We start from the raw sequence: 27,308 nt of genomic DNA on the forward strand, positions 1-27,308 counted from the left end.
TGTTATGTTAGGCTACTACTGAAACTATCGATTTAACAGAGTTTATATTGTACTAGAACCCTTCAAGATCAATGTATTGATAAAATAATATATCACTGTAGCTATAAATCTTTGTTTCCTTACTACAGTTAACCATTGCACTGTGTGGAAGAATAACACTACACCCTTGTGAATTCCCACAGCATCTGAGAACGCTGTGATTTCTGCCTTGGAGGCTGGTGTCCAGATATCCTTCAAGTGGGTGAAGCCTCGTATGGCATCAGTGTATCTGGCAGGGTACTAAACACCTGTGCCAACCCACTGGCTGGAGTATTCAAGGACTTCTGGTCAAGGTGGCACCTGTGTACAATGTTCCTTTAGTCAATATCTTCTGGATAGATCATGAAACCATATATTTTCCTGACGAAGGGTCTCGGCCCGAAACATCGACTGTACCTCTTCCTAGAGATGCTGCCTGGCCTGCTGCGTTCACAGCAACTTTGATGTGTGTTATTTCACTTCTTTAATGTCTTTTACATGTTGTTTTTACTTGAATGTGATTCCGGAACTGTTGGAGCCTGTGATTTGCAGTTTGGAGATTGTTTCAGTGTTTTAGCATTCTGCAGTCTCCGAGGGGATTCCAGAAGACAGAGGCAGTGTGCGGGAGCCTCATGACGAGATTTTGCCAAATTAAAGCTCCCACTGTGGGAGCCATGAGGGAGATTGAAATGCTGGCTGCTTGCCTTTTTATTGCTGGGGTAATCACTCTCCTGTCAGAGAGGGGAGACTGCATTTTTATTACTGGTGACATCACTCTGTTACGGAGAGGAGAGACTTTTTGTCAGTGGTGAGATTGCTCTTCTATGGAGAGGGAGAGCGTTGCCCAGGTTTTCTGTGTTTTGGATGTGGACTTGGACTGTGGACTTTTTTTTCAGTCTTTTTTGTATACTGCATTTTTCACCCAATGCTCCTTGTCTTTTTTGTGTGCAAGGGATAGGGATTTGGGGGTCAATGTGCTTGTTCTGATTTTATTAGTTTTTTTGTGCGGGAGGAGGGATTTGGGGGTTGATGATTGTTTTGCCATTCTTTTCTTTCTTTGTTTCATTGCGATCTGTAGAACAAAACTTTCAGAGTTGTATGCCTTGATAATAAATGAACCTTTGAACCTTCGACAACTCACTGCTGTGATTTGAGGTCCCCACCTGCGTCAAAAGAGCAACAACCGTACACTGGTTCCCAAGAAGAGTAGGGTGAGCTTCCTCAATGACTATCACTCATTAGCACTCACATCTTCTGTGATGAAGTGCTTTGGAAGGTTGAGTATAGTTAGAATTAACTCTTCCCTAAGCTGGGACCTGGACCCACTGCATTTTGCCTTCTGCCACAACAGGTCTACAGTGGATGCGATCTCACTAGCTTTCCACTCTTCTTTGGAACACCTAGACGACTGCGAGATGCATACATTAGGCTGTTGTACAGCTCGCTGTTCAACTCCATAATTCCTTTAGTAATAATATCCAACTTTTAAAATCTGGACATCTGTACCTCCCTCTGCAACTGGACCTTTGACTTCTTCATTGCGTGTCAGTAATAACATCTCCTCCACACTGACATTCAATACAGGCACACCTCAAGGAATCATGCTTGGCCCACTGCTCTGCTCTATCTACACTCCTGACTGTGTGACTAAGTTCAACACAAACAACATTGTTGGCAGAATCTGAGTTGGCAACGAGGCGGTGTACAGGAATGCGAGGGATTGGCTAGTTGAGTGGTGTTGCAACAACAACTCAAAGTCAGCAAGACCAAGGAACTGACTGTGGAATTCAGGAAGGGGAAGTCAGAAGAACACATACCTAATCAAGAGGTTAGCAGTGGAAAGGGTGGGCAGGTTCAATTTACTAGGTGCCAGCATCTGAAGATCTATACTGGGCCCAAACCATTGCTGCAATTATGAAGATGAAGTGCCAGTGGCTGATGATCTTTAAGTGTTTGAAGAGATGTAATATACCACCAAATATTTCCACAAAATTCTACAGATCTACAGTGGAGGCTTCAAAGCACAGAAAAACAACAGACCACAGAGGTTTATGGACTCTTCCACTGCCACGTGGGCACAACCCATCCCACTATTGAGGATATCTTCAAGAGGCATTATCTGAAGAAGGCACCATCCATCATTAAGGATCCTCACCATCATGATATTCCCTCTTTTTGTTACCGTCACCAGGGAGGAGGCACAGGCTCTCTCAACATGAGGTCATTCTTACCCTTGCCATTAGGTTCTATAATAGCTGGGGAAGTGATGGCCCCCTCCTGTTAGACTGTTTCAGGTAACTTTGTTTTATTCTTTCTACTTCACTTCTAATATTTGTATATCTGTGTACTTTATGCTACTGTGACACTGTAATTTTCTTTGGGAGCAATAAAGTATCTATCTAAAAGACCATAAGACATAGGAGCAAAATTAGGCCATTCATCCCATCAATTCTGATCTGCCTTTCCATCATGGCTGATTTATTACACCATTTCCTGCCTTATCCCCATAATCTTTGATGCTCTGACTCATCAAGAAGACATCAACCTCCGTATTAAATGTACCCAATGACTTGACCTCCACAGCCTCCCGTGGTAATGAATTCTACAGAATTCTACAGATCCACCATACTTTGGCTGTATAAAATCCCCCTCATCTCTGTTCTAAGGGGACGTCTATCTATTCTGAAGCTGTGCCCTATGGACCTACACTCATCTGCTATAGGAAACATCCTCTCCACATCCACTCTATCTAGGACTTCATATGTGAAAGGTTTCAATGAGATCCCCCTTCATTCTAAACAATAAATTAAATCTGATTCCAATTCTGTAACAACTGTATGTAATCCTCAGTGTGCTGTCAATGAAATTGGTTTGCCTGGTAAAACTTATTCAATCAAGTATGTAAACTTCTAAGATATCTCCAATCAGGTTACTTCACACACTCTCCAAATGCCAGCTTTTATTAAGTTTAATGGAACACTGAATTTTATTGGTTTTTAATGATATCTGACTATCCAGTTTGATAACTTCCTGATTAATGCACCACGGCAACGTAGCAGTTAGTACAATAGCTCGGGGAGTTCAGTTGTGGTGTAGTCTGTAATGAGTTTGCATGTTCTCCCTCTGAACTGCGAGGGTTTTTATGGCTGCTTCAATTTCCTCCCACATTCCAAAGACATACTGGTTAGACATACCAGTTAATGGAAGATTGAGTATTATCAGTTTTTAATGATAGCTAATTTTCCAATTTGATCATTTAATAACTGACACACCATGGTAGTGTAGCGATGAGCACAACACCATTGCAGCTCGGGGTTAATTGGTCATTGTAAATTGTCCTGTGACTAGACTAGTGTTAATCGGTGGGTTGCTGGGGGGTGTGGCTCATTGGGCAGTGTAACTCGTTGGGCTGGAAGGCCCTGTTCCGGGCTGTATCTCTAAATAAATAAACACATTTTAACTCGATGGAGTATTTGCAGAATCAGAATCAGGTTTACTATCACGGGCATAAGTCGTGAAATTTCTTGTGTCTTTGCGGAACAGTGCAATACAAAGCATAATAATGGAAAAAATCTGCGAGTTACAGTAAGTATATATATATCAAATAGTTAAATAAGTAGTGCAAAAATAATTTTTTTTAAGTAGTGAGGTAATGTTCATAGATTCAATGTCCATTCAAGAAACTGGCAGAGGGGAAGAAGCTGTTCCTGAATCGTTGAATATGTGGCTTCAGGCTCCTGTGCCTCTTTCCTGAGGGTAGCAATGAGAGAAGGCCTATCCTGGGTGATGAGGGTCTTTAACGGTAGATGCTGCCTTTTCACGGCATCACTCTTTGAAAATGTCCTGGATGCTGCAGAGGCTCGTGCCCATGATAGAGCTGACCAAGTTTACAACTCTCTGCAGCTTAGCTTGAACCTGTGCAGCAGCCCCTACATACTAGGGCATGATGCTCCCAAAAGAAAGCCTGCAGATGCTGGAAATCCAAAGCAACACACACAAAATGCTGGAGGAACGCAGCAGGCCAGGCAGCGTCTTTGAAGCGTCTCAGCCCGAAACGTCAGCTTTTTACTTTTCTCCATAGATGCTGCCTGTCCTGCTGAGTTCCTCCAGCATTTTGTGGGTGGCGCAGCCAGTGAGAATGCCAAAATGCTATGGCTAATATTGTCCCAAATGTATGACTTATTTTAAATGCTTCTTGCTTATATGTTAACTGAGCTTCAGGAGAATGCCTTTCCATCTGCAGTCTAACTCTGTAACCCATGGGCATTGACACAATACACATCTGCCAGTTTTTGAAGAGAGTGTGAGCAACCTCCTGTTGTGTGTGCAATAAACAAGATGAAAAGAGTAGGAGGGAAGGCGGGGCCATTCTGTTGTTCGGCTCCAGGACGGCAGCAGTCAAAGTGTCATGGTGCATTATTCAATGCTCCACTTACATGCTCTTCCTATTATTTTCCTGAGTGGGTCTGGGTCAAACTATTCCAACTGGGGGCTCCTTCTCACAACGCTAATCAGGTGTCTTATGACACCACAACACAACTTCCCTGTAGCAATGCCAAAATTCATTCATTGGTTACAGAAATTGATCTGGAGTTACAGAGTCATAGAACACTACAGCACAGAAACAGGCCCTTTGGCCCATCTAGTTTCTGTGCCGAACTATTGATCTGCCTAGTCCCATCAATCTGCAGTCAGGCATAGCCCTTCACACCCCTCCCATCCACGTACCTGTCAGAATTTCTCTTATAGAGTCGCAGAGTCATAGAAAAGTACAGCACAGAAACAGGCACTTCGTCCCATCTAATCTGTGCTGAGCCATTTAAACTGCCTACTCCTATCAATCTGCACCAGGACCATATCCTTTAAATGTTGAAATTGAACCCATCACTTCCACAGGCAGCTTGTTTCACGCTCTGACCTCCCTCTGAGTGAAGAAATTCCCCCTCATGTTCCCTTGCATCCTTCGCCCATGGCCTCCAATTCTAGTCTCACCAACCTCAGTGGAGGAAGCCTACTAGCATTTGTCTTTGTATACCTCTATCAAATTTCTCCTCATTCTCCTTCGTTCCAGGGAACAAAATGCTAACCAATTCATTTCCCCATAACTCAGGTCCTCAAGTGTTGGCAACACCCTCATAAATTTCCTTGTACTCTTTCAATCTTACTGATACCTTTCTTGTTAGTAAATGAGCAGAACTGCACACAATACTCCAAATTTTGCCTCATCAACGTCTCATATAATTTCAACATAACATCCCATCTCCTGCACTCAATACTTTGACTTATGAAGGCCAAAGTGCCAAGAGCTCTCTTTGCAAACATATCTACCGATGCCATCATGATGTATTTCACTTGTGGTCTTTGGAGGAATCTACACAGAGCGCTCAGCAAAGGTTTTCACGAGTTTAGCTTGTTATTGCGGGACCAGCTATTGCATACTCTTGCTTGAATATTGGCATCACCACACCCATTTATTTTCATAAATGTGTCCTCACCAGGATAAACTGTACTAACTTGTTTCAAACAGGGAACAGTAGAGAATAGGAACAGGCCATTCAGCCCACTGTGCCTGTACCAATCACGATAACAATCTAAACTAATCCCCTGATCGGAGTCCCAAAATCGTAACCCAACGGCCAAGGCCTGGAGGCCCAGAGGCCAGTACTGGAGTCGGAGGACTGTCGTGTGTGTGGATGGGTGAGAGGTAATGTGGGAGAAAGGAAAGGAACTTGTTTTGTTATTGGTTTGTTGCTTGTTGTGTTCTGTGTTGTTCTGCCAAGCATTGTGGGTATGCTACATTACCACTAGAATATGTGGCAACATTTGCCATCTTTTCTCAGCACATCCTGAGGTGTGTTGGTTGTTAATGTAAATGACACATCTCTCTGTATGTCTTAATGTCATCATCGTTGTTATTCTGTGCCATTTTGTATGGGCGATGATGGTCCATGTCCATGATTGTTCTTGGCAATTTTTTCTATAGAAGTGGTTTGCCATTGCCTTCTTCTGAGCAGTGACTTTACAAGACAGGTGACCCCAGCCATTATCAATACCCTTCAGTGGCTGCATACCCAGGACTTGTGATATGCACCAGCTGCTTATATGACCATCCACCACCTGTTCCCATGGCTTCACATGACCCTGATCGGAGGGGGAGGGGGGTCTAAGCAGGTGCTAAACCTACCCAAGGGTGACCTGCAGGCTAGCAGAGGGAAGGCGCACCTTACACCTCCTTTGCTGGTGATGTATCTCCACTCCACCACCCCAAATGTTTCAATGTACATGTGATACAGTAGAGCTACTAGGACTTGATGTTTCAATCCCTATGGTAAGTTGGCACTCTCGATGTTGGCAGTGGGTTGGAGTGGTGACAAGGAGGGAGGGTAGGTACGTCATCGGGGTCATCAGGTGGGCACCCTCCTTCTTTGACGTTTAGTTGATAAGCTCACGAAATCTCCAGAGGGCTCAACGGTGCTACCTGGCATCCCAGATACGCCCCTCTCGGTTTCGTACCCTCCTGTCTTCATCTTGCAGCCCAGTTATACAGTAAATAAGTGTGAACCTGAATCTTTTAAATATCTCTTAAATGTTGCTATTGTATCTGCTGCATTCCGTCCTCTGGCAGGGTGTTCCAGGCATCTACCACACTCTGTGTAAAAAAAAAACCTCTATCCTTCACCCTTTGCCCTCCTGTGTTTGACATATCCTCCTCAGGAAAAAACACAGGAGATTCTGCAGATGATGGAAATCTTAGAGCAACTCACACAAAATGCTGGAGGGGCTCTGCAAGTCAGGCAGCACCTATGGAGGGAAGTAATCGGTTGACGTTCCTGACTGAGACCCTTCATCAGGACAGGAAAGGAGTATCTCACTATCTATGCCTATGTCCTACCTACACCTCCTAGATAGGTTTGATCCTGAACTTAAAGGCAGTCCCAACCCTTTCCTCTCCTCCCACAAATCAAAGTTTAAAAATCCATTTATTATCGAAGTATGTATACTGTGTACAACCTTGAGATCCGTCTCCTTACAGACAGGCACAAAACAAAGAAACCCAGTAGAACCCATTAAAAAAAAAGACCGACAATGAGAGTGATTGTGAGTTGTCTCATTAATTTATTATTTAGGGATATAGTGTGGAAGAGGCCCTTCTGGCCAATGAGTTGCACCACCCAGGAACCTACCTATTTAACCTTAGCCTAATCGTGGGACAATTTACAATGACCAATTAAAAGCCTTTACAGGGAGGACATGCAAACCCCTTATAGGAAACGTTGGAACTGAACTTTGAACTCCGACACCCCGTGCTGTAGTAATAATAATAATAATAATAATAAGTGCTTTATTGATCCCGAGTGGTAAATTCTTTCATTACAGCAGCAACATTTAAAAGCACACTTTGCAGTGTGCAGACTTAACTAATAATAATGTACAAAATAATAATATATGCAATAGTAATGCACCAATGTGCAATAATAATGTACAAAATTATAAAGCAGAGACTACTGTACTATGATGTGAGTTCTCCTGTTACACAGAGATAAACTGTTGTACATGCTTATTGCGGTTGATAGGAAAGGTTTTCTGCAATGACCCTTGTGACAACGGAATTGAATGAGTCTGTTCGAAAGGTGCTCCACTGCTTATTCAGTAGGTCATGGAGAGGATGTGCCAGATTGTCCAAAACGGATAAGAGTTTGTTGAGTGACCTCCTCTCCACCACGAGTTCAAAAGAGTCTGGGTTGTAGCTAAGGATGGATCCATCCTTTTTGATGAATTTATTTAGTCTCTTTGCATCACCAGCACCAATGCTGCTCCCCCAACATAAAGCCGCAAAGAAGACTGCACTCACTACAACAAACTGATAAAGGATCTCCAATTTCCTGCTACACACATTGAAGGATCTAAGTTTCCTTGAAAAATGGAGTCTGCTCATTCTCTTCTTGTAAACAGCCTTGATGTTGATTTTCCAGATAAGTGTGTTGTGAAATTGAACACTCAAGTATTTGTACTCCCCCATCACTGCAACCTCTTCTCCCAGAATGTACACAGGACTCTTCACAGTCTTCTTCCTCCTAAAATCAATCACCATCTCCCTGGTTTTGGCCACATTCAGAAGTCAGTGATTCCTCCCACACCACTCCACAAACTTGTCCACCAGTCCTCTGTATTCCAATTCCTGCCCATCTCTGATACACCCAACCACAGCAGAGTCATCAGAGAACTTCTCTCTGACAAGTGACAAGACTCAGAGTTGTACTGAAAGTCTGAGGTGTACAGTGTGAACAGAAAGGGAGACAGGACAGTCTCTTGTGGGGCTCCAGTACCACTCACCACCAATTCAGACAGAGAAATACCCAGCTGTACAAACTGGGCTCTATCTGTCAGCTAGTCAATAATCCAGGAGACAGTGGAATTGTCTGCGCCCATCCTTCGCAGCTTCTCACTCAGAAGTGGCTGAATTGTATTGAATGCACTTGTTAGTCAAAAAAATGTGATTCTCACAATGCCACCAGCATCATCCAGGTGTGACTGAGTTTGCTGCAACAGGTAGGTGATGGCATCGTCCTCTCCCACACGAGGTTGGTAGGCAAACTGTACAGGGTCCAGTGAAGATCTCACTTGCGGTCCAAGGTAAGTCAGAACCAGCCTCTCAAGCACCTTCATCACATGAGGTGTGAGGACAATTGGTCTGTAGTCATTAAGTCCAGATGGAGTCACCTTCTTGGGTACAGGAACCAAGCAGAAAGTCTTCCATAGCACCATAGGAAGTCTGTAATCGCCATATATGTGACTTCGCTTTCAAAATAGCTCAGTATTTAAAATCAGCATCAGTAATTAAGTTCTGATAAGGCTCCACCAATCTTCCCTCTCATCTGTAGTGACCAGTGTGCACAAAAATCTTGTGCTGTGCAATTTTTTGCCCAATGCCAACACCGTGTGCACACTGTATTTTATATATAGATGTAGTCATTTTAACAGCTAGCAAGACACTGTCAATGAGAACTTTGATCTCCTGGTTTGATCATTTTTTTCTCTCATTCATCTGCACTCTCCCAAAACATATGTAGCAGACCTGCAGTGGGTAACGAAGGATTTTCTTGCCAGAGCTTTTGCACACCATCCATATGTAACTTACCTGCTAAATGATGCTTTAAAAAGTCAAGTTCCCAAATATCACTGCCCTTCTTCCCACTTGCAAATTCTCCAGCAACTTTTGCTCTCCAGCAAATTCTACATCATGACAATATATGCAGGTAACACTATTTTCTGTACCGTACATAGATATTGCTCATAGTTGCATGTTCCTGACCTCATGAACTTTCAGTGTAGCAGTTTCTACTGTTTCATTAAGCCATTTCGCTTTTAATGAGCTAACAGTTCTTTTGCGTCTCATGCCCTTTGCTTCTTTGGAATTCGACATATGAATCAATAATTTCTTCAATAAAAACTGTATAAATAAGCTTGTTCTAAAGGCTGCAGTCAAATCATCGCAAACTCCAGTTTGTCAGCATCAGGAACCGGAAAAAGAAATGTGATTATGTATGATTGTGAAGAATACTTCACATGCCAATGAGGTAGAGGGTGACAAACTTTTGAGGTAGAGGGTGACAACCTTTTGTGCACAGTTTAAACTGCTTTGTGTCTAGTAGAAAAAGATATCTATGCCCACAAGCTTGGACTATAGAGGGAACATGGGGCTCCACCAAGCCTGTAGCACAAATCTTGTACTTTGAAAAAGGAATAATGCTTGAAGGGAAAATGAAAGAAAGAATGCAAAATGGAAACGTAAAAGAAAATCAAGTTTTTAAAAGCTCAAAGAGTGTAGATAGATAGGTTAAGGTAAACGATTATGTAGAGCATTAATATTACACTTACATGCTGCAAACAGGGGAGAACACTGTGTGATGCAATATAATTGGAATTTTAAAACAGCCAAAGAGGAACATTGATTGCATAAAATGATTGAAATGTAGGGGAAATGGGTTTTGGGATATGAGATTAATGAAACATCATCTGTCATGGAAATAGCTTCTTCCTGTGCTGTCCGCAGGTGCCCTTGGTCTTCAGAGAGAATTGCAGATGAAAATGCTGTGTATTCCTCTTGTGCATGCTTTATTGCAAGGCATAACTTAAAATTAGCAAAAGTTATTAAACTGAAAATAAGTGGCCATTATTATCTAAAGCATAGAACACAAAACACTACAAGCTCACCCTCTCACGGAGCCCTCCATTTATTTTACATCCACTTAGATTAGATTAGATTCAACTTTATTGTCATTATGCTGAGTACAGTTACAAAGCCAATGAAATGCATTTAGCATCTAACCAGAAATGCAAAGAATAGTTTTATTTACAAAATAACTGCAAATAAAAAGTGCTACAGCACACAAATATAAAAGTACTGAGACAGTACAATATGGGTGCAATACTGCTTAGCGCTGTGATGTGAGATTCAGCAGGGTCACAGCCTCAGTGAAGAAGCTCTTCTTGTGCCTGCTGGTGCGGGAGTGGAGTCTCCTGTGGCGCCTACTGGATGGGAGGAGAGTAAGAAGTCCATGGTTAGGGTGAGAAGCAACCTTGATAATGCTTTTCGCCCTGCCCAGGCAGCGTTTATGGTAGATGTTCCCAATGGTGGGCAATTGTGTGCCGATAATCCACTGGGCAGTTTTCACCACACACTTGAGTGCTTTACGGTCTAATACAGGACAATTGCCATACCACACTGAGATGCAGTTGGTGAGTATGCTCTCAATGGTACAGCGGTAAAAATCCATCAGTATCCTGGGACAGAGGTGAGCTTTCTTGATGCTCCGCAGGAAATAAAGGTTATGTTGCACCTTTTTGATCAGGATGGAGGAGTTCAGGGACCAGGTGAGATCCTCGGAAATGTGGACATCAAGGAATTTGAAGCTTGTTACATGCTCCATTACAGCTCCGCTGATGTAGATGAGGACGTGAGTGTGGCTCCCAGCATGCCTGAAGTCTACAATGATCTCCTTGGTCTTCTGGGTGTTAAGTGCCAAGTTGTTGTCGGCACACCACGTGGCCAGGTGCTGGACCTCATCCCTGTAGGCCGTCTCGTCATCCCCTCTGATCAGGCCAGCCACGGTGGTGTCATCTGTGAACTTGATTATGGAATTAGAACCATGTACAGGAACGCAGTCATAGGTGAAAAGGGAGTACAGAAGAGGGCTCAGCACACAGCCTTGAGGCACACCAGTGTTCAGGGTGAGATTGGATGAGGAGAGGTTGTCTAACTTAACTGATTGGGGTCTGTTAGTCAGAAAGTCCAAGGTCCAATTGCAGAGGGACGAGCTGATACCCAGCTGGCGAAGTTTGGCGATCAGCTTGGAGGGGATCACAGTACTGAATGCTGAACTAAACTCAATGAACAGCAGTCTGACGTAAGAGTTGGGGCTGTCCAGGTGGGTCAGGGCAGAGTGAAGTGCTGTGGAGACGGCATCCTCTGTTGACCTGTTGGTGCGATAGGCAAATTGATGGGGGTCTGGGGTAGTGGGCAGTCAGGATTTCAGATGTGATAGAACCAGTCTATCAAAGCACTTTGCAATGACGGGGCTGAGTGCAACTGGACAGAAGTCATTTAGGCCTGTGGGAGTGGAATGCTGCCACGAGCCTCACCGTGCCTATCCAAGAGTATCTTCAAAGTCCTTACGGTATCGTCCTCTACCACCACCCCGGCTGCATGTTCCATGTATCAACCGTTCTCTGTAAAAAAAAAACTGACATCCCCCCTATCCTTTTCTCCAATCACTTGAAAGTTATACCACCCTCCACCCTAGAATTAGCCTTTCCACCCTGGGAAAAAGATCTCCATCTCAAGTTGATCACTCTATCTATACCTCTTACTATCTTAATCTTGTACAGCTCTATCAAGTCACCTCTCATTCTCCTTATCTCCGAAGAGAAAAGCCCTAGCTCACTCAACCTACCTTCATAAGACATACTCTCTAATCCAGGCATCGTCCTGGCAAATCTCCTCTGCACCCTCTCTAAAGCTTCCACATCCTTCCTATAATGAAATGACCAGAATTTAATACAATATTCCAAGTGTGGTCTAACCAGAGTTTTCTAGAACTGCAACATTGTCTCACAGCTCTTGAACTCAATTTCCTGACTAATGAAGCCAACACACCCTACACCTTTTAGGAGACGATGTAACCATGCTTTTTTAAAAATAAAAAAGAATATTATTGAACAGCCAAATTAAACTCTGTGAAGGAGATGGGTGAAAGACAAAATAGGGCTGTGGTAAGCCAAGTATATATGTTGTAACTGGGTTACCCGTCTGGACACGCCCCTCTGCTGACTGCTCCTGTGGCTCCTCCCACAGATCCCTGAATAAAGGCGATTGTGCCACTGCTCCTCCTCTCAGTCCAGGACAGACACAGCATGGACGAGGACCCATTTTACTGTTAATAAAAGCCTTTCAGTATTTACTCTACTTCCAGTCTTTTGGAGTAATTGATAGTGCATCAAGGGCAACTTAGTTCCCTTTCTCCAAAAATTGAAGAAATATTATCAGTAGACCATTGAGCTCCTATTTAGATACAGAGGAGACATCAGGGGTAAGCTTTTTACGCAGAGAGTGGTGAGTGCGTGGAATGGGCTGCTGGCGGTGGCGTTGGAGGCGGAAACGATAGGGTCTTTTAAGAGACTCCTGTATGGATACATGGAGCTTAGAAAAGTAGACGGCTTTGGATAAGTCTAAGTAGTTCTAAGGTAAGGACATATTCGGCACAGCTTTGTGGGCCGAAGGGCCTGTATTGTGCTGTAGGTTTTCTATGTTTCTATGTTTCCTGGTGTTTGTGTCCACTCAATAAAATAATGGCTGATCACTCATCTCAAAGGCACTCTTCCACAGTAATCCCATAGAATATATAAACTATCAAGTTTTCATTTCAGTAACTAGACCTCCACAGATTCTTGGATAAAGGACCCAGAGATTAACTGCACTTTGGTTTAAGAAATTTCTCCCTCTCTCAGTCTTCAAAGACATCTTCAGAAGGCAATGCCTCAAATATGTGACATCTATCACAAAGTACTTTCACCATTCTCACCATCTGCGACATGCCCGCTTCTCAATGGTTAACATCAGGATGGAGGTACAGGAGCCTAAAGACACACACTTAATGTTTTAGAAGCAGTTTCTTCCCGTCTGCCGTCAGGTTTCTGAATGGACAATGAACCTATGAACACTACTGCACTATGGTTTATACATTTATTATTGTAACCTTTTGTATTTCATTGTGTTGTTGCTGCAACACAATAAATTCCAGGACATAAACACAAAAGATTCTGTGGATGCTGGAAATCCAGAACAACATGCACAAAATGCTGCAGATACTCAACAGGTCTATGGAGAGGAATATAGATTCGATGTTCATCAGGTCTCAGTCCAAAACATTGGCTGCTTGTTCCTCTCCATAGATTCTGCCTGACCTGCTGAAATCTTCTAGCAAAATGTATGCATAAAACTGTAGCTATTGGAATTTTAAACAAAATCAGAAATTCTGGAAGACCTCAGCCAGAAAAAGAACGTTTGGTTAGGGACCCTAACCTCTTTCCGTACTTGTGAAGGTGAAACTCACCTCTTTCAATCCTTGGGAGACAGGTCATTGGGCCCTGGGGGTTTAACATCTCTCCTTTAAAATAATTTCTCCAGCATACTTGTATTGATAGACTCCTTCATTCTATTATTTCTAATCTGGTTTGCTCAATCTATTTTGTTAAACTGGTATGATTATTGTATTATCATTGTATAAAAGAAATTTCCCAATTTATTGTAAACACTGTATTACCACAATTGGTTAGTGGATTATATACAGCCCTTGCCAATGCTCACTGTCCCTTGTTGTTTCTTAGCTCTATCTCAGTTCTTATAGCTGGGGGTGGTAATGAGGATATGCTCCCACTACCTATTAAATGTTCTCAATGGCCATAAGACCATAAGACATAGGAGAAGAATTAGGTTATTCAGCCCATCGAGTCTGCTCCACTATTTCATCATGGTCAATCCCGAATCCTACTCAACCCCATACACCAGCCCTCTCACTATATCCCTTGATGCCCTGACCAATCAGAAATCTATCAACTTCTGCTTTAAATATACCCATGGACTTGGTCTCCTTTTTTTTTTAAAGGCTTCAATGAGATCCCCATGCATTCTTCTAAATTCCAGAGAGTACAGGCCCAAAACTGCCAGACACTCCTCATATGCTAACCCCCTCATTCCTGGAATCATCCTCGTGAACCTCCTCTGGACTCTCTCCATTGATAACACATCCTTTCTGAGATAAGGTGCTCAAAACTGTTGACAATACTCCAAGTGTGGTCTGACTAGTGTCTTATAAAGCTTCAGCATTATCTCCTTGTTTTTATATTTTACTCCCCTTGAAATAAATGGCAACATTGCATTTGCCTTCTTTACCACAGACTCAACCTGTGAATTAATCTTCTGGGAGTCTTGCATGAGGACTCCTACGTCTCCTTGCACCTCTGATGTTTGAATTTTCTCCCCATTTACATAATAGTCTGCACTAATGTTCCTTTACCTAAATGCATTATCATACATATCCCAACACTGTATTTGATCTGCCACTTTTTTCCCCCATTCTTCCAATTTGTCTAAGTCCTGCTGCAATTGCATTGCTTCCTCAGCACTACCTACCCCTCCACCTTTCTCCTTATCATCTGGTAGAGCATTGGCTGGTCAGCAGAAAACAGAGAGTGGGGATAAAGGGATCTTATTCTGGCTGGCTGCCGGTTACCAGTGGAGTTGCACAGGAGTCAGTGTTGGGACTGCTGCTTTTTACGATGTATGTCAATGATTTGGACTATGGGATTAATAGATTTGTGGATAAATTTGCTGATGATACAAAGATAGGTGGAGGAGCAGGTAGTGTTGAGGAAACAGAGAGCCTGCAGAGAGACTGAAATAGTTTAGGGGAATGGGCAAGGAAGTTACAAATGAAATACAATGTTGGAAAGTGTATGGTTATGCATTTTGTTGGAAGAAATAAATGGGCAGACTATTATTTAAATGGGGAGAGAATTCAAAATGCAGAGATGCAAAGGGACTTGGGAGTCTGTGTGCAAGATACCCTAAAGGTTAACCTTCAGGTTGAGTCGGTTAGAAAGGACGTACTGGCATTGGAGAGGATTCAGAGAAGATTCACAAGAATGATTCCAGGAATGAGAGGGTACTGTATGAGGAACGTCTGGCAGCTCTTGGGCTGAATTTAGCAGAGTTCAGGAGAATGAGGGGGGAATCTCATAGAAACATTCCAAATGTTAAAAGGCCTGAACAGATTAGATATGGCAAAGTTATTTCTCATGGTAGGGGAGTCTAGGACAAGAGGATACGACCTCAGGATTGAAGGACGTCCATTTAGAACTGAGATGCAGAGAAATTACTTTAGCCAGAGGGTGGTAAATCTGTGGAATTTGTTACCATGAGTGGCTGTGGAGGCCAAGTCATTGGGTGCATTTAAGGCAGAGAAAGATAGGTTCTTGATTAGCCAGGGCATCAAAGGGTATGGGGTGATAGCAGGGGAGTGGGGATAACTGGAAGAATTGGATCAGCCCATGATTGAATGGCGGAGCAGACTCGATGGGCCATATGGCCTGCTTCTGCTCCTCTATCTTATGGTCTTCCGGTTTTATCTGCATACTTTGCCACAAAGACATCAATTCCACTATCTAATCATTGACAAACAATGTGAGAAACCGCAGTCCCAATACTGACCCCCTGAGGAGCACCACTAGTGAATGCCTACAAGATGGCAGCCAACCAGAAAAAGCCCCCTTTATTCCCACTCACAATCTTCTGCTTGTCAGCCGTTCATCTATCCATGCCAGTATCTTTCCTGTAACACCATAGGATTTTATCTTGTTAAACAGCCTCATGTGAGGCACCTTATCAAATGCCTTCTGAAAATCTAAGTAAATGACATCCACTGCCTCTGTTTTGTCCACCCACAAAGAATTCTAACAGATTTATCAGGCAAGATTTCCCTTCACAGAAACCATGCTGATTTTGACTTATTTTATCATTAGTCTCCAAGTGTTGTGGATAGTGTGGAGGGCTGTCGGAGGTTACAGTAGGACATTGATAGGATGCAAAACTGGGCTGAGAAGTGGCAGATGGAGTTCAACCCAGATAAGTGTGAAGTGGTTCATTTTGGTAGGTCAAATATGATGGCAGAATATAATATTAATGGTAAGACTCTTGGCAGTGTGGAGGATCAGAGGGATCTTGGGGTCCAATCCCATAGGACGCTCAAAGCAGCTGCACAGGTTGACTCTGTGATTAAGAAGGCGTACGGTGTATTGGCCTTCATCAATCGTGGAATTGAATTCAGAAACCAAGAAGTAATGTTGCAGCTATATAGGACCCTGGTCAGACCCCATTTGGAGTACTGTGCTCAGTTCTGGTTGCCTCACTGCAGGAAGGATGTGGAAACCATAGAAAGGGTGCAGAGGAGATTTACAAGGATGTTGCCTGGATTGGGGAGCATGCCTTATGAGAATAGGTTGAGTGAACTCGGACTTTTCTCCTTGGAGCGACGGAGGATGAGACGTGAGTTGATAGATGTGTATAAGATGATGAGAGGCATTGATTGTGTGGATAGTCTGAGGCTTTTTTCACAGGGCTAAAATGGTTGCCACAAGAGGACACAGGTTTAAGGTGCCGGGGAGTAAATACAGAGGAGATGTCAGGAGAATGTTTTTTACTCAGAGTGATGAATGTGTGGAATGGGCTGTTGTCAACAGTGGTGGAGGCGGATACATTAGGGTCTTTTAGAGACTTTTGGATAGGTACATGGAGGTTAGAAAAATAGAGTGCTATGGGTAAGCCTAGTAACTTCTAAGGTAGGGAAATATTCGCACAACTTTGTGGGCTGAAGGGCCTGTATTGTGCTGTAGGTTTTCCATGTTTCTATGTTTCTATGTTTTCTTATCCTGAAACCTCATCCTTAATAATGAACTCCAATACTTTCCCAACCACTGAGGTTAGGCTAACTGGCCTATAATTTCCTTCCTTTTGCCTTCCTCCCTTCTTAAGTAGCAGAGTGACATTTACAATTTTTCAGTCCCCTGGACCATGCCAGAATCAAGTGATTCTTGAAAGATCATGACCAATGCTTCCATTCTCTCTTCAGCAACCTCTCTCAGGATTCTGGAATGTAGTCCATCTGGTCCAAGTGATTTATTCACCTTAAGACCTTTCAGTATGCCTGACACTTTTTCCTTCATAATAGCAATGGCACTCACTCCTGCTCCCTGACACTCACAGACCTCTGCTAGTGTCTTCCACAGTGAAGAGTGAAGCAAAATATTTATTAAGTTCATCTGCCATTTATTTGTCCCCCATTACCACCACACCAGTATCATTTTCCAGTGGTCCAATATTAGCACTCACCTCCGTTTTGTTCTTTATATGACTGAAAAACTTTTAAAATCCTGCTTTATATTATCGGCTAGTTTGCCCTCATATTTCATCTTTTCCCTTCTTATGGCTTTTTAGTTGCCTTTTGTTGGATTTTAAAAATTTCCCAATTATCCAACTTCCATTCACTCACTTCCCTTGTCAGCCACGGTTGCCCAGCCCTGTCATTTGAGAACCTCTGTGGGACATTTCTATCCTGCGCCTTGTGAACTATTCCCGGAAACTTCAGCCACCTCTGCTCTGCCATCATCCCTGCCAGTATCCTCCTCCAATCCACCTGGGCAAGCTCCTCTCTCATGCCTTTGTAATTCCATTTATTCCTTTGTGATACTGATATATGTGACTTATGCTTAAATTGCAGTACGAATTCAATCATATTATGATCACTGTCTCCTAAGGCTTCCTTTACATTAAGATGACTAATAAAACCTGGATTATTACACAACATCCAATCTAAGATCGTCGTTCTCCAAGTTGGCTCTAAAAAGCCATCTTGTAGGCATTCAATAAATTCCCTCTTCTGCGATCTGACACCAATCTGATTTTCCCAATCCCCTTGCATATTGAAGACCCCCATTACAATTGTGACATTAGCCTTATTACATGCCCTTTCCAGCTCCCTTTGCAATCTCAACCCCACATCTTGGCTACTATTGGCAGCCTATTTATGATTGCCATGATTTTTTTTTTATCCTTTGCAGTTTCTTAACTCCACCCACAAAGTTTCAACATTCTCTGACCCTATGTCACCTCTTTCTAAAGACCTCTTGCCAATACACGCACACCACCACCTATCCCTTCCCGTCTGTCTTTTCTATACAAAGTACGTCCTTGTATGTTAAACTCTCAACTATGACCTTCTTTTAACTATGATTCAGTGATGCCCACAACATCATACCTACCAATAACGAATTGCGCCACGAGTTTGTTCACCTTATTCTGAATTCTACATGCATTTAAATACTGCACCTTCAGTCCTGCATTTATCGCCCTTATGAATTTTGCCTCTGTGGTACAATTTAACTCTTTGCTCTGTCTGCATTTGTACCCAATCATTGGCTTGTCCTTCCTTACATTCATGTTACACCCATCATCTACTTGTAAACCTGCTGGTTCATCCTCAGCTCCATCATTCTGACTCCCATCCCCCTGCCATATTAGTTTAAGCCACTCCCAAAAGATCTATCTAACCTGCCCATAAGGATATTGCGCGCCCCCCCCCCTCAGATTTGTGCAACCCATCTCTTTTGAACAGGTTGCACCAGCCCAAGAAGACGTCCCAGTTAACCAGAAATCTGAATACCTGTCTCTGCTCCAATTCTTCAGCCACACGTTTATTCACCACCGCACTCTATTCCTATCCCCACTGCCACATGGCATAGGCAGTAGGCAGCAATCCCAAGATTACTACCCTTGAGGTACTGCTTCTCAGCTTCCTTCCTAGTTCCCTGTATTCGTTTTTAGGACTTCCTCCCTTTTTCTATCTATGTCGTTGGTACCAATATGATCCATGACTTCTGGCTGCTCACCCTCCCTTTTCAGGATATTGTGGACGCATTCAGGAACACCGCAGACCCTGGCACCCGGGAGGCAAACTACCATCCGTGTTTCCTTTTTGCGTCCACAGAATCATCCGTTTGTCCCCCTAAACTATAGAGTCCCCGATCATTGCTGCCATCCTCCTCAGTTCTCTGCCCTTCTGAGCCACAAGGCCAGACTCTGTACCAGAGGCACAGCCACTGTTGCTTCCTCCAAGTAGGTCACCCCGGCAACAGTACTCAAATTGGAATACTTATTGTTAGGAGGACAGCCACAGGGGTACTCTCCAATATCTGATGTTCTCCCTTCCCTTTCCTGACATTCACTCATTTATCTGTCTCCTGTAGCCTTGGGGTGACTACCTCCCTCATGTCTATCACCCCTTCCCTTTCCCTAACTGGCTGAAGGTCATCGAGCTGAATCTCCAGTTCCCTAATCAGGTCTTTAAGGAGCTGCATCTCGATGCACCTGGTGCAGATGTGGCTATCGGGGATCTCACATCTGACACCCAGAACAGAACACTGAATCTGCAGACATGCCCTCTATTCTCTCAAGAGTTAGTTCAGAAAAAAAGAAAAGAAATAAGAAATGAACTTGCCTCCATCTTTTCTCACCGAAGCCTTGTTGAGCCAAAGCCTTACTACTCTGACTCAGACAACAACCGCTCCCACGATGACACTCCGCTACACGATACCCCTCATTTATACAGACAGGGCTTTTATAGCTCTTCACTGGACCAATGTGGCAACGCTTGTGTCCAGTACTCCAATCAACAACTCCCATCGAAAAAAAATACTGAGGTGCGATCCTCAAACAGCCTCTGACAACCAAGTCCAGCTCCTGACATTCACGTGCGGCTTAGCTACTAAGTCTGGTGGAACTGTTTCTGCTGACAGGAAATGGGGCAAAGGTGGGCTACTGGCACCTTAAAACTAGTTACTTTGGGTAGATGGAACTCGTCAGCCATGGTTGGCAGTTCATCTAGGAGAAGAAAAACTGGGCTCGAACCTCTGTTTCCTTGTGGCTGTAGCTACTCATGGGGAAGGTTTTGGGATAAACTCCAAGGGAAAAATCCAGAGCTGCAATTCCTCAGGCAGTCCTATGTTGAGGGCAATGCTGACTGGCAACTCCTGTGACACTGCTGGTACCAAACTGCATTGGTCTCTGCCGTTCCTTTAGATTCCTCAGATGTGTGGAGAGGCTGAGCTCACTACATGAGCAACAGCTAGCTCTCCATATCGTACTGCCCAGGCTTGCAAAGCTAGGCAGTTAGGACGCAATTTCCATGGACAACTCTGACCAATGGAGGCCCTCACCTCAAATGAATCTACACTCAGTGGCTACTTTATTAGGCACAGGAGTGAATCCCATATGGCTTTCTGCTTCTGTGGCCCATCCATTTCAAGATTGGATGCATTGTGCAATCAGAGATGCCCATTGTCGTAATGGGTGATTACTGTCACCTTCCTGTCAGCTTGAAGCAGTCTGGCCATTGTCCTCTGACCACTCTCATTAGCAAGGCATTTTCGCCCACCCAGCTGCCACTCACTGGATGATTTTTGTTCATTGTACCATGATCTGTAACCTTTAGAGACTATTGTGCAAGAAAATCCCAAGAGATCACCAGTTTTTTGAATTACACTGAATGGCGCCCATGATCATTCCATGGTCAAAGTAAGTAGATCTGATGATTGGGCTAAATGACAACTGAACATCTTGACCATAGCAACGCACACAAAATACTGGAGGAACTCAGCAGGTCAGGTAGCATCTATGGAAATGAATAAACAGTTGATGTGTTGGCCAAGCCCCTCTGCGTGTTTTTTATACATTGAGTTGTTGCCTCATGATTGGCTGATTAGATATTTGCATTAATGAGCAGATGTACAGGTGTACCTAATCAAGTGGCCACTAAGTGTGCATTACAATATTTATAAACAGATAGAAATGTATGCTGATAAGGAGTGCACGATATTAAAACATTAGAGTAGTGTTCAGGCTTTGGGTGATTTTGGGCTTCCAGAACAGCCTTATTAATTTCCGTTCTTTAATTGTTCCTTTATATCCACTGTTATATATCTAAAACTTTTAAATTCAAAGTTCAAAGTACATATGGTCAACATATACTACCCTGAGATTTATTTTCTTCTGGGCACTCACAAAGAAATACAATAGAATCAATAAAAAACGCCACACAAATAAAGACCAACAAGAACAAATATGCAAAAATTGACCAAGTGTGCAAATAGAAGAAGAACAATAAAATAATGATAAATAAGTAAATAATAAATAATATTGAGAAAATGAGCTGCAGAGCCCTCTCCATTTCACTTTCGACTTGTAAGATTCTCGGCTTTATTTAGATCTTTCTACAAACAATCTAAAATCATTAATAATTGTGAACACAACATTCTATCTAATCTATATTAAAGTTTGCAAGCGTCATGACATTGTGTGACAAGGATATTTTTTGACTTGTTCATGGGAAAATGTTGTCCAGCCCATTTTGAATCGTGTAGGAATCTCTCCCTTTACTTGTTTCCCATGTTTGCTGAAACATCTACTCATAGATTTCCATAGAATTCTGGTGCCAATCAGTGAGATACTCTGATCAATTTGTCTATTGTGATTGTTTGACTGGCCTCAGTGTAAAGCCGGTGATACTGATAACAATAAGCAGAGCGATAAAAGAATTAAGCAAACATTACTATCCCTCTTCTTTGCATTTTATGGTTGTTTGAATTCTCCTTCCTGCTACTGCAATAGGTGCATAACACTGGAACATTTCAAGAAACAATTAAAATCAGAATCTGTATCAGAATCAGGTTTACTATTACTGGCATATATCGTGAAATTTGTTCACGTTGTGGCAGTAGCACAATGCAATACATGATAATAAGACCATAAGACAAAGGAGCAGAAGTCGGCCATTCAGCCCATCGAGTCTGCTCCGCCATTTTATCATGAGCTGATCCATTCTCCCATTTAGTCCCACTCCCCCCCCTTCTCACCATAACCTTTGATGCCCTGGCTACTCAGATACCTATCAATCTCTGCCTTAAGTACACCCAATGACTTGGCCTCCACTGCCGCCTGTGGCAACAAATTCCATAGATTCACCACCCTCTGGCTAAAAAAATGTCTTCACTTCTCTGTTCTGAATGGGCGCCCTTCAATCCTTAAGTCATGCCCTCTCATACTAGACTCCCCCACCATGGGAAACAACTTTGCCACATCCACTCTGTCCATGCCTTTCAACATTCGAAATGTTTCTATGAGGTCCCCCCTCATTCTTCTAAACTCCAAGGAATACAGTCCAAGAGCGGACAAACGTTCCTCATATGTTAACCCTCTCATTCCCAGAATCGTTCTAGTGAATCTTCTCTGTACCCTCTCCAATGTCAGCACATTCTTTTTTAAATAAGGAGACCAAAACTGCCCACAGTACTCCAAGTGAGGTCTCATCAGTGCCTGATAGAGCCTCAGCATCACATCCCTGCTCCTATACTCTATCCCTCTAGAAATGAATGCCAACATTGCATTCACCTTCTTCAACACCGACTCAACCTGGAGGTTAACCTTAAGGGTATCCTGTACGAGGACTCCCAAGTCCCGTTGCATCTCAGAACTTTGAGTTCTCTCCCCATTTAAATAATAGTCTGCCCGTTTATTTCTTCTGCCAAAGTGCATAACCATACAATTTCCAACATTGTATTTCATTTGCCACTCCTTTGCCCACTCTCCCAATCTATCCAAGTCTCTCTGCAAATTCTCTGTTTCCTCAGCACTACCGGCCCCTCCACCTATCTTCGTATCATCAGCAAACTTAGCCACAAAGCCATCTATTCCATAATCCTAATCATTGATGTACAACGTAAAAAGAAGCGGCCCCAACACGGACCTCTGTGGAACACCACTGGTAATCAGCAGCCAACCAGAATAGGATCCCTTTATTTCCACTCTCTGTTTCCTGCCAATCAGCCAATGCCCTATCCACATATGTAACTTTCCCATAATTCCATGGGCTCTTATCTTGTCAAGCAGCCTCATGTGTGGCACCTTGCCAAAGGCCTTCTGAAAATCCAAATATACAACATCCACTGCATCTCTCTTGTCTAGCCTGCTTGTAATTTCCTCAAAAAATTGTAATATGTTTGTCAGGCAGAATTTTTCTTTAAGGAAACCATGCTGAGTTCTGCCTATCTTCTCATATGCCTCCAGGTACTCCATAACCTCATCCTTGACAATCGACTCCAACAACTTCCCAACCACCGATGTCAAGCTAACAGGTCTATAATTTCCTCTTTGCTTCCTTGCTCCCTTCTTAAATAGTGGAGTGACATTTGCAATCTTCCAGTCCTCCGGAACCATGCCAGAATCTATCGACTTTTGAAAAGACATCGCTAATGCCTCTGCAATCTCCCAGCTACTTCCTTCAGAACACGAGGGTGTATTCCATCTGGTCCGGGAGATTTATCTACCTTTAGACTATTCAGCTTCCTGAGTAATTTCTCTGTCATAATTGTGACTGTGCACACTTCTCTTCCCTGCCACCCTTGAGAGTCCGGTATACTGCTGATGTCTTCCTCAGTGAAGACTGATGTAAAATACTCGTTCAGTTCCTCTGCCATCTCCTTATCTCCCATTACAATTTCTCCAGCATCATTTTCTATCGGTCCTATATCTACTCTCACCTGTCTTTTACTCTTTATATACTTGAAAATGCTTTTAGTATCCTCTTTGATATTATTTGCTAGCTTCCTTTCATAGTTCATCTTTTCCCTCTTAATGACTTTCTTAGTTTCCTTTTATAAGCTTTTAAAAACTTCCCAATCCTCTGTCTTCCCACTAATTTTTGTTTCCTTGTATGCCCTCTCCTTTGCTTTAACTTTGGCTTTGACTTCTCTTGTCAGCCATGGTTGCATCCTTTTTCCATTCGAAAATTTCTTCTTTCTTGGAATATATCTGTCTTGCACCCTTCCTCACTTCTCGCATAAACTCCAACCACTGTTGCTCTGCCATCCTTCCCGCTAGTGTCCCTTTCCAGTCAACTTTGGCCAGTTCCTCTCTCATGCCACTATAATTTCCTTTACTCCACTGAAATACCGACACATCGGATTTCGGCTTCTCTTTTTCAAATTTCACAGTGAACTCAATCATGTTATGTTCGCTGCCTCCTAATATAGAAGAAAACTGTGAATGACATTAAGTATACATATATAAAACAGTTGCATTAAATAAGTGGTACAAAAACAGAAATAAAAAAACAATGAGGTAGTGTTCATGGGTTCAATGTCCATTCAGAAATTGAATGGCAGAGGGGAAGAGGCTGTTCTTGAATCACTGAGTGTGTGTCTTCAGACTTCTGTACCTCCTTCCTGATGGAAGCAATGAGAACAAGGCATGACCTGGCTGATGGGGGTCCTTCATGATGAATGCCGCCTTTTTGAGGCACTGCTCCTTGAAGATGTCTCGGGTGCTACAAAGGTTAGTGCCCATGATGGCCCTGAATAATTTTACAACTCTGCAGCGTACTTCAATTCTGAGCAGTAATACCCACCACCACCACCACCCCCACACCAGATGGTGATACAGCCAGTTAGAATGTACATTTGCAGAAATTTGTGAGTGTTTTAAGTCAAATCTGCTGCTGAAGGAACACACACACAAAGTGCTGTAGGAACTCAGCAAGTCAGACAGCACTGATGGAAGGGAATAAACAGTTGCTGTTTCGGGCCGATATCCTTCATCAGTACTGGAGAGGAAAGGGTAAGAAGCTAGAATGTGAGGAGAGGGCAAGGAGTACAAGCAGGCATGTTGAAATGGGAATGGGAAGTTGAATTGCAATGGGTGGCCACTGGTTCTAGTCCAAAACATCGACTATTTATTCCTCTCCAGATGCTGTTTCACCTGCTGAGTTCCTTCAGCATTTTGTGTGTCTTAATGGGAAATCCCACCTTCTGAAATGGACAGAGCAGTCACCCAATCTACGTTGGTTCTCAGTGAGGATACAGTAGACAACTCAAAAGGCTTGCAGGTGAAATGTCACCTCATCTGATAGGACTGTTTGGGGCCCTGTCTGATCACTTTATGGCCTACTCTACTGCCGCGAAGAGGCCACACTCAAGTTGGAGTGTAGCCAAATATATTGTCTGGGTAGTCTCCAACATGATGGCATGAACATCGAATTCTCTAACTTCTGGTAATTTCTCCCCCTTCCTCTTCTCTCTTTTTCAATTCCCCATTCTGGCTCCCCTCTCTTCACCTACCTGTCACCTCCCTTTGGTTCCCCTCCTCCTTCCCTTTATTCCATGATCTACTGTCCTTTCCTATCAGATTCCTTCTTCCTCATCCCTCTCCCTCTTTCACATATCACATCCCAGCTTCTTACTCCACCCCCTCCCCCACTGACCCACCTTCCCCCTCACTTGGTCTCACCTATCACCTGCCAGCTTCCCCTCTCCCCATCTTCTTATTCTGGCTTCTCTCCCCTTGCCCTCCAGCCCTGATGTCCCAGCCCAAAATATCAACTGTTTATTCCTATCCATAGATGCTGCCTGGCCTGCTGAGTTCCTCCGGCATTTTGCGTGCATGTTGCTCAAGATTTCCAGCGTCTGCACAGTCTCCTGTATTTATGAGCTGCTGCTGAATTTTGATGAGTACATTTCTTTTACTCAACTTGGATTTACATGACGCTTTGAAAGGCAAACATCACAAAACGATAGATACTAAATTGCCCCTGAAAGAACGATTCATCCTGAGCTGGAATCTATCAGGCAAGGTTGAAATCCCCCTGACCACAGCGTTACAAAGGCTGAGACAGTTTTAACCTGAGACTCCCTCCCATGATGGTCAATAGTGTAATCAAAATTGATGGGGAGTGGGGGGAATGCAAACCATTGGATGGAATTTATCTGCCAGCAGAGAATGCAGGAACAGATCCCAGCATGTTCGCAGGTTTTCAGAAGGACAAGAAAGGGAGCCAGGTGTGGGAACTTCCCCTTGCAGGAAGCCAACAACGGCCTGGTGACTTAAGGGTGGAAGGAGATTTGATAGAGGGGTACAAGATGATGAGAGGCACAGTAAAGTGAACAGTCAGAGACTTTTCTCCCGGGGTGGAAATGCCTAGTACAAGGGGGCATAATTTTAAGGCAATTGGAGGAAAATATAGTGGAGATATCAGAGGTAAGTCTTTTACATAGTCAGTGGTGAGTGCATATAATGCATTGCCAGCGGTAGTGGTAGAGACAGACACATTAGAGACATCTAAGAACCTCTTAGATAGTACATGGATGAAAGAAAAATAGGGGGCTATGTAGAAGGAAAGGGTTAGTGTTACTATCTCAGAGACATGTTTATTTTATATGTTTCTGTCATAAATCCATGATTATTTGAGTTCATAGCCATAACAAAAAAGATTAAAATGTAATGAATAAGATGTTAAAAAGATAACATTGATAAAAAATGTATTTAAAACATATCACCTTAAAATATTGTTTGATGAAGCATTTTGTGCTCTGTATGTAAGGCTTATTTAATGTAGAGTGCAATGGGTCACATGACCAGAGTTTAATAAGAGCATGACTGTGGCATTATGGGTCAGAACCAACATGGAAGCAGAGAAAGACAGATGGCCCTAAAATAATCTCATTCTGAATGTGGTCCAAGAGGTGCACAGGGTAATTGTTTTCATTTGTTTATATTGTGTGTAGTGTTCTTGGTGTGCTCTTACATGGACAGTGTGATACGTTGTCAGTGATTTTATTTGATTTCAGCACGCTTCTGTTGTGCTAACGTGTTTTGGGCCTGTTTATCGGCAGACACTAGTTTCAAAGACTGAGAGATGTATGCTTCAGACCTTTTATATCCTTTATTTTCTTTGTAGTTTTCACGGTGTCTGCTGAAGAAAGAGAGAGAGAGATAAAAATAAATCTTCAAGGAGATCTGCATGATGTGTGGCCATTATTTCGTTGGACCGGTGTAATTACAGTAAGATTGATTTTAGAGTGTTAAAAGATCAGCACAACATTGTGGACTGAAGGGCCTGTGATGTTCTATGTTCACCCAGCCTTGTGTTGTACTGTTGGGCAACACTGTACATAGAACATAGACCAGTACCTCACGGGAACAGGCCCTTTGGCCCACAATGTTGTGCTGAACCAACTAAATTAGTAATCAAATGGCCAACTAAACTAATCCCTTCTGCCTGCACAATACCCATCTCCTTCCATTTTCCTCACATTCATTTGCCTATCTAAATGTCTCTTAAAAGCCCCTA

Source organism: Mobula hypostoma, chromosome 3 (assembly GCF_963921235.1).
Source record: "Mobula hypostoma chromosome 3, sMobHyp1.1, whole genome shotgun sequence".
Taxonomy (NCBI): Eukaryota; Metazoa; Chordata; class Chondrichthyes; order Myliobatiformes; family Myliobatidae; genus Mobula; species Mobula hypostoma.